At 38.4% G+C, this 12777-nt stretch overlaps 1 protein-coding gene across 6 annotated transcripts in view; it reads left to right on the plus strand.

Moving 5' to 3' along the window:
* The window catches only part of LOC122830710 (neurocalcin-delta A), a 65316-nt gene that overhangs the window by 11166 nt on the left and 41373 nt on the right, over positions 1–12777 (plus strand). For 3 of the 6 annotated variants that reach the window (XM_044116296.1, XM_044116297.1, XM_044116295.1), the window contains one exon: positions 3724–3779. The exons of the other annotated variants lie outside the window; for them this stretch is intronic. The gene's annotated coding sequence lies outside the window, so the exon portion shown is untranslated. The remainder of the gene's footprint in view (positions 1–3723; positions 3780–12777) is intronic. 6 annotated transcript variants of the gene reach the window in all.

The raw sequence follows: 12777 nt of genomic DNA on the forward strand, positions 1-12777 counted from the left end.
ATCTCTTCATTTATATGATCTGTGGTTCTGCTCTTTCTTTAATGTTTAGTGTTAGCTTCCCCATTTCAGCAGGAAGCTATAGAGTCCCTCTTCCATTTCAATCCCGGTCGTTACTCAGTCTTCCTGCTCATGCCACGTAGCTAACGACGCCTCATATAACGCATAAATGCAAACACTTGAGCTTTTTAACGTTTGCTCGTTCTCTGTGCGAAAGATCTCGCGTTGCAGCTTTCACACCTGATTCCGCAGCTTTCGCTTTACCTCCAATACGCACCGAACACGTTGCCATGGTGCCAGTAAAAGCCTGTGGTTTCCCTGGTGTGACATTTTGTTCAAAGACAACACGAGCTCTCCAAACTCTGTGCTTGTCAGTGTCTCAGTGCATTTATTTCCTTTATGTCTTTGCTCTCACCGCTGTGCTCAGACTGAAGCCATTTGTCTCCACGGGGGATCGCACCACTTCTTTAGTGGCTTTTAGAAACTGAAAAACGACACACTAATTTCTACCAAAAAAATTACAAAGTGGTGAAATGGCCACTGTAGATAGCTGTTTTTTGTTTTTTTTTATGGCTTACTTAAATGGCTTTGAGATGATGTAATGGCATTAAAACCAAAGTCTGGAAAACAACTCTGGCCTCCATCATGGATGTTTAGATCTAATTTTAGTTGCTGTGTCCTGCTTTTCCCTTTTTTTCTCTGAGTAATTTTGTTACTGAGCCAAATGTTGCATTCCATGTATGGTTGTTAGACAAGCCAACTCCTAGAGTATTGATGTTTGTTTTAGTCGCAAATGGTGTGTGAAATATGGTCACACTTGGGACAGTCTGTGGTGTCTACAGTCATACGTTCTGCTTTTATCTGAAGATGTTCTGTTTTCACTCATGGGGCTATAAAAGACCTGTTTACCTAAACCAGCTCTTACAAAGCCAGAGGAACAGTCCTTGTTTTTAAAGTGTCAGTGGATTAAAGCATTCATTACTGTCCTGTGTTTTATTTTACACTCTTGCTGGTTTTCTCTCTCTGCATGGTGCAAAGTAGGGAATGTAACTCAGAATATCTCATAAAAACATGGCTAGGAATACAGATTCTCTCAAATAAGGGCTGCCCAATTTATCAAAATTAACTTTGATTTTATTATCACCTTGTGCTATATCAGTATTAATGCTTTTAAGCTAATTGGGCTTTGCTGACACAGTTCTACACACCTCAAAGCAATAACTGAGCCTTTGAAATGCCTATTGAAATACTTGCGAGACTTCTTCACAGTGACTTACACGTTCTTGTATGGTTTCTTAATATGTTCATACTATCAGAAATGTGTGTTTTATTCACGTTCAGCATAATAAGGAGAGGGACAATAACTTTAATTAATTCCAAAAGACCATTATCTTTTGGAATAATGGTCCAAAATGTTAGAAGTGGTAGTTGTCTTCCTCTGCCAATAACTAGCAACAAACCTTTTTCTTCTGTCAGCAATGTATTTGAAATTCAGCATTTTTAGGAGAATTCTAAGTAGTGTTTGGAAGATTCCCTGTAATACAGACCACTGTAAGAGATCTTTCCTGACAACAGCCATCAGCATCTACAATAACTCTCTGAAGACTTTCAGTCAATGAGTTACAACAATTAATTTCAAAGTAACAAAGTATTTCTGAATTGAATTTCAATTGAATTGAGTAAACTAAGGTTTAAGACATAATATTGTTTTTTGATTTCTCATTCTTTAAGTAGGACAATGAAGTTGGTTTGTCTTGCTTGTGAGATGTCTCACATAATCAGAATAGAAAGTACTTTAAGTAAGATACCCTGATATGTTGATTCCAAAGAAAGATGTCCAGAAGGACTCCTGATCAAATGTCCAAGCCATCTTAACCAGGTCCTTTTGATGTGGACACAAACTTCTACCACTGCTGGCCAGAATGTTGGCCATAACATTTTCTCCACTGGTTGACAATGCCACAAAACACATTGGAATCGGTAAACTGCATTTGACAAAAATAAAAAAATTGAGATTCTTAGATTTTTAGTTCATGTGACGCCATCTCCACACATTGTCTCTTGATCACGCATCATGTTTACGCCTGTCACAATAAGAAATTTTGCTGGATGATAAATTATCCCAGAAGTTATTGTGACAAATGATAACGTTGTTGTTTAAGACCTCTTTAAAGTAATATAATGTAATAGTATAATAATGCAAGAACACATTCTCAAATACTAATAAACTTTAAATTCTAATGAACATTTAACACTGGAACTGAAAGACATTGTAAATGATAAAAATAAATAACAAAAAATAATTAAAATGACAAAATTGTCCTTCAAACAAAGTCACCAGACTGAAGACTTTCATCATGTTTTTGGTAAAAATTGAAGGCATCCTGTAGCGGAACCAGTTATCATGTTAGGCATGAAACGACAGAGGAAGCTCAGAAATCAAGACAATACAAGATTTTTAGGAGATTTGTCTAATTAATTTTTTCTTTTCACAAGTAAAAGTTCAATTAATCACAAATGAAATTGTAACTATTAGAATAAAATGGATAATAAATATCCTGTTTCGGCCCTCAGGATGAAAGTTCAGGTCCACCTGCATGCACCAAAAAGTAAAATGCAATAATTCAAAGTAAGAAATAAAACCCAGTACAGTAAGGGCAAAAAATAATACTGCAGTTACTACAAAGAGCATATTCAGATTGTAAGAAAAGTGCAACTAAGAGTAATTAAAAATGATCAGGTGATTATCTGATGCAGTCCCAACTCCTTGCATCGACTTTGACAGCGTTTTTTATTTAGCACCTGTAGGAAGCTATAAAGAGGATGCTACTCTCAGGACTGTTAGCGGCTAACTGTAGCTATGTTTCCATCCGGTTGTCATGCAAATTTTGAGCAAGCTTCTAAGATATCAGAAACGAGAAATGTGAATTACGCATGTCTCCATTTATTGATTTGGAATAAATGTACCAGGCTGCACAAAGGGTGATTTCATCAGATGTTGAGGTTGTTTATTATTTCCTGCAATAAACAGGAAGTAGAGGTTGCAAAATAGCATGGAGTACACATCTGAGGAAAATGTAGAGAGTCGTCACCTCCATGCTGGAGGTTTGGACTTGATAAATTTGCTATGTCAGAAGTCAGCTAAGACAAAAATCTTTGCTTAAATGAACTTAAACCAAAGTTTGTTGTTTCCATCAACCTTTCCTTTCTCTTTCACTCTTTGTTTTTTCAACTCGGTACCCAAAACGCTGCTACCACGTTTAGTACGGCGGATTCTCTGATGAGCTGTCTGTATTAGCCGACTCCATCAACGCTACAGGCCACCCGGGCCGACAGAGTGTTGAGCTTAAAGCGCTCTCCTTTATGTCTGTAGACGTAATCTTCATCAGACAAAGACATGCTGACAGAGCCAGGATGGCACTTTGTTTTTACAACCCAAGTAATTACTCAGTGATAATTACTCTGAGTGAGCTCATTTAGTGGTAAAAGAGCAACAATAACCTGAAACCATTTGCCCTCATGTCTTCTTTTTCTCCCATTTCCCAACACTTATTTAAGTCAGGGCATTCTTGATTTCAGACATTTAAAATAGATACTTTTAAACTAATAAAACACAGAAGAACCTTAAGGATTTTTTTTTTTACCAGCCCCACTCAACTTATCATTAGTTATCAACATGATTTTTAAACCTGTTGAACTTCCTGGTTGTGTTCTGTTTTCCCTCAGGTCTAAGTGTGAGTTGGGAAAGGTAGCAGTCCTGCTGTAAGCCCAGAAGAAGACAGGTTTGTACACCAAACTAATATACCTCTGTCATTTCTTTTACCCTAATAAGTTATTTTTATATTCACTGCTGAATAAGATTTTATTTATTTTTTAAACTGCAGCAATAGAGTAACACTACAATTCTTCTGCTTACCAGTGCTCTGTAGTGACTCTGCAGTCACACACATTAAGTTGGTAGAAAGTCCCTATGATGTTCTTTTCAATAGAACAGTACAGTCTCTAAAATGTATGGGATGGCTTTATTAACAGGGTTTCATGATCCTGATTGTTGTTAGAAGGTCCTGAGTTTGAATCTGGGCTTGGCGTCTTTCTGCATGGAGTTTACATATCCTCTCCAGTAGTCCAGCTGCTTCCACAGTCCAGACATAATATCTCGTCTTGCTGCAGTGGGATCACCCAGGACCGATGTTGGTGCCAGGTGTAAACAGAATACAAGGCTCAGGGTCAACAAGAAGGATATCAATACTGTTATACAATTTTAGAATGATGACCCGATTCGGTTTCTGTATTTGAACCAAGCATTATGGTGAAAAGCTGATGGACTGACTGGGTTTGTCTTTCTACTGACCCTACTGACTTAAATAAAAACAAATGACGTAATTTAAAAGCCAACACTAAATCCTGAGTTCAACATCGGTCAAAATTCTCTGCCTCTTAAGCTATTTTTAGTAGGGTTGTTGTAGACAATTATTTTTATAATCGCGTAATCTATTTATTTATTTAATCTATTTATTCTGGCGATTAATCCAGTAATTGAATTTTTTAAAACTGCCCTGTTGTGTAGTGGCTACATAAGCAGGTAAAAAAAAATACATGAAAGATAATGTTAGTAAAATAATAAAAAATTAAAAAAATCAGTTCCTTTGTTTAATAAGAAAAAAATGTACTTCTTAAAATACAAAACGCTTGAAACTTCACTTTTAGTTTCAAGTTTGAAGTATGAAAAACTTTTTTCTTGAATTTTAAAAACAGATTTGAAATCAAATTTAAATTAAAAACCATACCTAAATAGAGGCCTTAGTAAAGTGTCTTTTGCATTACAGTTGTCTTTCAGCTTCACATTTGAATAATTGTTCTTCTTGAACAGTAAGTGCATGCTGTGCTTGCCAAAACGTATTTCCCTGAACATGCATAATCTGCCATATTCTGTATTAACAGTCTCAGATAAAAGTTAACATCTTTAGCAAAAGAAACAAACACGACATCTGTTAGCAGCCACAAACGAGCACGATGCATGTAGTGAATGTTTCCTGCAGCATCGAAGACGTGTTCTTGTGAAACGTCAGGTCCATTTTGTAGTATGTACACTGAGTTGTGCTGTCTTTTCTCTTTAGTTTAAAGTGATCCCACACTTCTGACACTTTTCGCTTTCTTGGTGGAACTTCTTCTTGTCCCTCGCTGTCTTCCTCCATAGGTGGGAGTAACACTTAGCATTCATCAACAGCGATGACACAGAGAACGGTGCGCATCACAAATAATCATCCGGCCGGAACAAGGCATACTAAATTGTAAAACATAATTTAACGTAGCCTCGAGGCAATTAATTTGCAATTATAATGCCCTGATCATATTTACAGATAATCAGATGATTATCCTTTTTTATCATGTCATTTTGTGTCACAAATAAAGTTTAAAGCTACAGATAAGTGTGAAGTTTGCTAAAGGTGTGTAATGGGCCCTCTGGCTGTTGGATGGTCTGCAGTGTAACTGTTCTGTTGACCTTGGGCATTGTTGTTTCCCATGACGCTGCTGTGAGCCAGAGGAAGCCCAGTGTGATTTCCACTCAGTTTATGTTTGGAGAGATCTGGGAGCCTGGGAACTGTTACACACAGTCACACACACACACATGCGCGCGCACTCATAAGTCAGAAACAAATATGTCTCTGTGTATGTGCCTGTTTATATTACGAACATTAAAAGAGATAGATGGCTGGAACATCCTTTGCTCTTTGATGCCCATATGTTCTCGTAGCCACAGCTCCACACATTGGGAGCAACTCACAGCTGCTGCTTGTCCGCTGCGTGTAAAAAGGCCAGACTGACACTCACACACGAAGTCACCCAGAATATCTGTAAAGTCTCTGGCCAGATTGGATGAAGATTTTAAGTGAAAACATGACTGCTTCAGAGATGACGCACATTATTCACTCACCTGTTTGAATCGGTACAAATCAGTTATTTTTCACATCCCCACTTCAGGTCATTTAAAGGAGTTTATGATTTTTAAGTGTTGTGTTTTTTGTAGACAACATTTGTACCTAAATATGTGAGATGTTAGCTCTTTGTGTTTATTTGCAGGTAGAGCGGGTTGATTACACACTTTTTATTACATGTAATTAGGGGTGGGCTTTGAAGAATAACTCTTTGAAGAACCTGTATTGATATGAGTTACAACAACATTTAATGTCCCTTTGGGGTCAATAAAGTATTTTTTTAATTTGAATTTAAATCTGAATTGGCCCAAAGTTTGATCGTGATATTTTGCAAAAACAAACATGATGATGAGAGCTGTGTATTCCTTTTTTTAGGTGACTGTAAAGGTGTGACTGCATGGCACAAGAATCATAAGCACACAAATGCTGCTCTTGAAAAACATTTCCATTTGTAACACATTTCATTGAATCATTTTTTACATTCCTTAATATTTATTGATACACCTTTATTAAACAAACAATAAGGAAAAATTGCAAAAAGAAAAGAAAAAAAAACAAAACAACTATCCTGACAGTTTTAGGATTTTTTAAACATCATTAAATTGGAATTCATCATGTATGATCTTATCATTTATTATGAAAAATGATACCATGAATGCCAACCCTTACTGGTTATAGTTATTATACATTTCATAGACAAAGACAAGGAACATTGGTGTGGCAGCTGAAATAATGTCGATCTCAAACTTTATCATTACAACCTGCTCTGTTACAGTTTTTGTTCTTTTTTTCTTCAAATATTACTTTGGGTTTTTCCTCCGTTCTGTATTACAGCAGTGTCTGCTCACAGCCACACTATTTAAAACTTTTTAGTCGCTGTGTTGAAGTGTTACAATAACTGAGAACCTCATTGTGAATTCAGTGCACCACTGGCACAACACGTCGGTGCATGCTTCTTGCGATGTAGTGTAATGTGACTTATAGATTTTTAACCCCTGACTTTAACGGGGTGTTAAGATGGAACCAAACTGCTCTCTGACTCACAGCTCACTGAGTGAACAAAGGTAGATCAGGTGTAAATCAGATGTAACAACTCTGAGAACTGAGTCTCTGCAGAGATTTGTAGGTTTTTCAAAAAGATTATTCGAAGGGCTGGTATTTAAATCTTATTATGATGGAGCTGGTGCAGTAGGGTTTTCATACCTGATAGTTCAGTAGACTCGGTTTGATTGGGGGCCAAAATTGCAACATTTGTTCCATTTTCAGCTGGTGCAGTTTGCTTTGACACTGCACTGTATCAAATGAACCAATCCCTTTAAGCAACCTGTTCCCCCTACAGCCTATCATGGCGCTGCACCAAGAACCACTGAAGGAAACCACAAAAAAAAAAACATATGAAGAACACACTGAGTGTGTTTTCCTACTTCAGAAAATGGGAACATAAATGGAGTGCCATCAGATTTTAGCGGTTGCAGGATTTCCTATTTTGTCTCTGGTAAAAAACCAGAATCTATTTCTCCCACCAGTACTAGACTCGGGCCTTTGCTTAGGCTGTATTTACCCAGAATGCCCCTTGCTGTAGTCTGCTTCCTGCTTTTGGAGCAGTCTCTGGTGCCCTTCGCATTGAACCCTAACCAGAGTTCACTTCATCCAAACAGAGACCGAGTTTCTTTTGGTCCACATCAGAGTTTGATGAAGCATTCACACCTCCCCAAGCGAACTGGGCTTTCTAGGCAAACCGACTAGAGTTTGATTAAAGCAAACTGAACTGGTGTGAAGACTCTCATCATAGTTTATTTTATAATCTAATCTTTTTGTGACACATTTGTTATGTAATCTTATATGCTACACTGACATCTTTTCCAAATTGAAACGTCCCAACTCTAAGATAGTAAAAGTAGCAGCTAAGCTGCTAGACATTTGACAAGGCAGCAACATCTGTCCATTCTCACCACCCCTGGATATAGTCTTTGACACGCAGGGACAATGACTCTATTTCTGTCTGACCGTTATGGATGCAGGTGTAGGAGTGTGTTTGCATGTGCGTTTCCGGCTCTCTGTATTCTTTGCTTAGAAGTGCATGGGTAAGACAGAGCAGGGGACCGCAGGGTGACTCATCGATGAGGCGATGATGCATCTCCCTTTGCTCCTGATTCTCAACCTGCTGCTCTCTGATAAGACGGAGACTGAGACTGTGGACTCTCGTTAATCCTCTCACTGCATCCAGCCGACCATCTGTCAAAAGGAAAAAGAAAAAGAAAATGGGAAGAGTCGGACTGGTCATCAGTCTTTTCTTTTGCCTTCTGTTTATAGTTACTGAATCACTGGGGATGGAGTGGGCTGTAATGTTGTTGAATAACTCTTATGACAGTTTGCAGCTTTTGTAACAAACCTGGGGGGTTTTTTCTCGTTTTTTTTTCCTCCAATTTCCTGTTTCTTCACTGTCTACCTTGTTAACTATTAACGGGATACATTCAGATGTTATGTAAATAATATTCTTCGCCCAACTCTGGATTCACATCAAAGGCTGGCTCATCCTCATGTAATAGAATTACTGAACGTGGCTGTCAGGAGATTAATGACACTGTTCAGTTTGTTCGAAGCTGAAAATCTTCACTAAAATCTAGTCACATCAAACTTTGATCTAATTCTGGCCTGTAAGATTTCCTGACATGAGTCCTTAAATTAAATTAAAATGCAGCGCTATTTTTTATCAAAGTGAAATCCGTCAGGTGAAGTGCTATCTGGTTGCTGTCATCGTGTCATATAGTTTGTTCAGGTTAGAGGATGTTGTTATCTGGAGCTCCAGGTATGAAAGTGAACACTTAAAGTTTGACACTATGTTGAACTTCTGTTTCAAACTCTTTATTTTGAAGGAAGAGTGAGTTGAATTGTGCATTGAAGGATCCTCCAACAAAGCACACAGCTGTTGGCATTTTTGATTTTTCCGTTTCTAAAACTTAAGACGGTGACAAACCATTTCCAGAGTTTGTTCCAACGTTAGTGTGACACGCTGTATACAGTGGATCACAACAGGGAGTAATCAAAACCACCTGCAAATAGTTTGATTTGGCGAATAATTGATGATTCCCCTCTAAAATACTTATAATTACCTATTTTAACAGTTCAAAAACCAAATATACCCTAAAATCTATTTTAGGGTATATTTTAGGGTATACCATCTAGTGCCAAGATGGTTGGTAGTGGCAAATATCTTGGCACTACCACAGAAGCTAACATCCACAGTCTTATCTACGCTATCAGGAGAACAGCCAGTCAGTGCCAAGGAAACTGAATGGTACTCCTTGACTGGCTGCTTTACAAACACCATTGTGTTGTAGGTTGTAAAGTAAAATGGCACCTATGTATCTCAACTTCCCAAGCTTCATTTTCTGTCGAGTATTTTACATATGCTCCACAAAAGATATTAGTGAATGAGTAACTTTCCCATCAATGATTTGTCGTTATCTTCCATGAAAAATGAGTGAGTGCTGATTCGAGATTAGGCGGGAATTTACCGCCCAATCTCGGCTCATGAATTACTGAGATTCTGTTAGGAAGGAAATATATGTAGAAAATGTACAGTATACCTTGATAGCACAAGTGTGCACAACCTTGCATAAACTTTGTGCCACTAGCAAAATTCCATTTATGTTCTTCCCCTGAACTTCTGTCAACCTATCACATTTGTTTCTTATAGTGTGCTGTTTTTAAAGTTAGAAATCCATGTGTTGTTAAACAGGCTATAACATTACACAACACCGTAGAGCTCCAAGATGCTGTCGTCACTCGTGTTGGCGCCCAGAGCGGTGTGTTGGATTAGCCTGTTCAGCGAGGTGCATCAGCTCGCCCACCCCTTGTGCTGCTGTTACATAACACACCAGGAGGAGATTTGTCTACTCATCCCGGTGATTTGTGAATTTAACCACTTGCACTGATGAAAGCTCTGAGATCAGCTGAGTTCAGCCTGCTGTTTGTGCCTTTGACTCCAGCTGCTGTAGGATAAAGCAGAGTGCAGTCACACAGATTCCTTTTGGCATTAAGCTGTGATATATTTGCAGCCATATGGTATGTGGGAGCTGAATGAAGTCCCCAGGCTACCAGCCAAGTTTCTGATGGTTTCTGGGTATATAACTGGCATCCACAGGAAAGTGCTACACATTTATTGTGCAACACCAGGCTCCTCTTTGTTTTGTCTTTTGCAAATTATACTTGTGTGTGATGACAGAAATACTCTGGAGTTGATCCATGAGTTCCTTTTAATCACAGGGTCCAAACTCCAGACAGTTGCCTACAACTTTTAGACGTCTCTCTGCTTCGACACGCCTGAGTCAAATAAGTTCTCCAGCGATCTCCAGGACTCTGGAGAACTTGACTGCATGCTGAGGTGGTAATTCAGCTGTTTGATTCAGGTGTGTTAAACCAAAATACATCTACAATGTTGCAGGACTCCAGCCCTCGAAGCCTGGAGTTTGACTTCCCTGCTCTTAATGTTGGGCTCCATAAGTGCCTCTTACTGGTGGGAGGATTATTTAGTCAGTATCACTTTCATTTTCAAGTATGGAACCACCGACTATATCAATATCCAATATAAATATTACTGTTATGGCTGGAAACCAATACTTACCTATATTGTATATATTATATAAAAGTCGTTATCCTTTTTACAATGACGTGACCACCCTGCTGACTTCACCACTGCTTTTTGTTTCAGTTAAATTCCCCACAATCCCTTGCTGCATCACTGTCACATGGCCAACATGTGACAGTGGTTCCCAATATCTTGGGGACTAAGAAATTGCAGCATATCTAAATACCCAGATATGCTGCAATATCTGAGACACAGCTGGGTACAGTGCTGTAGTTTGAGCTAAAGTACAGCACTGCCATAACTGTGTTGCTCAAATTGTGTCAATTTGATCTTTTGCAAAGTCTTCTTTCCCATTTAAAAGGATCTTGGTATGAATTAGTTCAAAACCTGCTATGTGAAATGAAATTATGTGCCATACACCAAGGAACTAGTTAGGAGAAAACTAAACAAACAAACAAAAAATAACATCCTTAGGTGTAAGTATTGAATTTATTTTGAGTAAAACAATATTCCTATTAAGGTCTTTGTATGTCCTCTGTCTTGGATAATTCCTTCCTGTTCTTGTCAACTTTCCACAATAGACAGTCTGGTTAGAGTCTGTTTGCTCAGCTTCTCTTGTGTTTATTGCATGGTAGTAATGCAGCAGTGCCCCACAAAACACTAATAAACCAGCATACATGCTTGCATGTCTAGGAAGTGACCACGATTGGCACATTTGATAATTGTTTACTTCGAATTTAAGCTTCCTTAGACTTAGTTCATCAGAAAAGCTGTTTACATGGCAGCGATTTATTTGGATTACGGCCTAATTGAGTTTATGTCAGGATACTAATGTGCAAAGCAAGCACGGACCTGAAGGTTTCCCTTCTGTGGAGAGGATGGAGGTCTACCGATGCTAAGCAGAGAACAGAAATGTTTTAAGTAGAATGAAAGATGAGAGCAGACGCTATGGACCTCTGGTGGCTGCAGAGAGGTTCAACAATACATTTACAATAAAAGGACAGATCAAATCTAACTCGAGCATACATATATGTGTGTGTGAGAGAACCATGTTCCTATATACCTGTGGGGATCTATTTCTGTCGTGTGGACATTTTCTTGGTCCCCATAAGGGGAAATGTTGTTTATGGGTTAGGTTTAGGGCTAAGATGTGAATTAACTATGGGTTAGGATTAGGTATGTGACGGTTAGGGTTAGGGCTAGGATGTAGAAAATAAATGGAAGTCAATGGAAAACCTCCACATAGGAAAACAGGACTGTATGTGTGTGTGTGTGTGTGTCAGTTGATTATTCTGCCGCTCCGATCCTGTTGCCCTGTTGTTGCCTTTTCGTCCCCGGTAGCTGATTATCCAGTTTATGATTTGTTGCATCCTAATCCCTGAAATCCAGATGTAGGGAATATAATCCCAGCTTTCAACTACAAATGTTGCCTTTTTAAATTTCAATCTGACTTCCCAGCATCAATCAAGTGTGACCGATAGTGTCTTTCAACTCATCCAGCATAGGCTGCATTCCTTGTTACTATTTGATCAGGGTTCAATGGTTATTTTTATTCCCTCCTTTTATCATTCCTTCATCTGATTTTAGTAACACTGCAGTCAGAAGTGGAGTTATGTTGGTTTCAAACCCTCAGCCATTGTGCATCGATTGTTTTTCTTAGCATCCAGAGGAAGAACTTCCAATGGATTTTGCCTTGGAAGGAAAGTTGTTTTCACTTCCGCTCTTGCTGCTACTTCCTGAGAGTTTTGAGGAAGGAATTCCTTCTTGTGCCTGTTACCCACCCTACATCCTAACACACATGCAAACACGCTAAAACACACACACACACACCTACGACTCCATGGAAATGCTTCTTATATAATCTATGTGGCTTGCTTCAACATTTATGTTTGACATTTTTCTCCAGTCTACGAGCTTTAGTTATCCAGCACTCCCTCTCCTTTAACAAAATAGGTTAAACAAATGAATGAAATAAAGAAAGGACTGACTGTGTGTTGTGCGACTCTTTAATAGAATCTATTTAGTTTTTCCAGTGTTGCACTGATTTATGTTAGATATGTGATCTCTGGGTTTTGTAAAACTTTCCCCAGTCAATGCTGATTTTAACCAATTTAAATTCCTCTTAAAGAAATGTAATCAGTCAGGAATTCTGTATTGTTTTAGCCTTCATGCAGTGACTGTGCTGTAATTATTTTATTTAGAGAGTTCTTTAATAGACCTGAACAATATATCGCAAAGATATCACAATATGTA

The sequence above is a fragment of the Gambusia affinis genome, linkage group LG05 (genome assembly GCF_019740435.1).
Source record: "Gambusia affinis linkage group LG05, SWU_Gaff_1.0, whole genome shotgun sequence".
Classification (NCBI taxonomy): Eukaryota; Metazoa; Chordata; class Actinopteri; order Cyprinodontiformes; family Poeciliidae; genus Gambusia; species Gambusia affinis.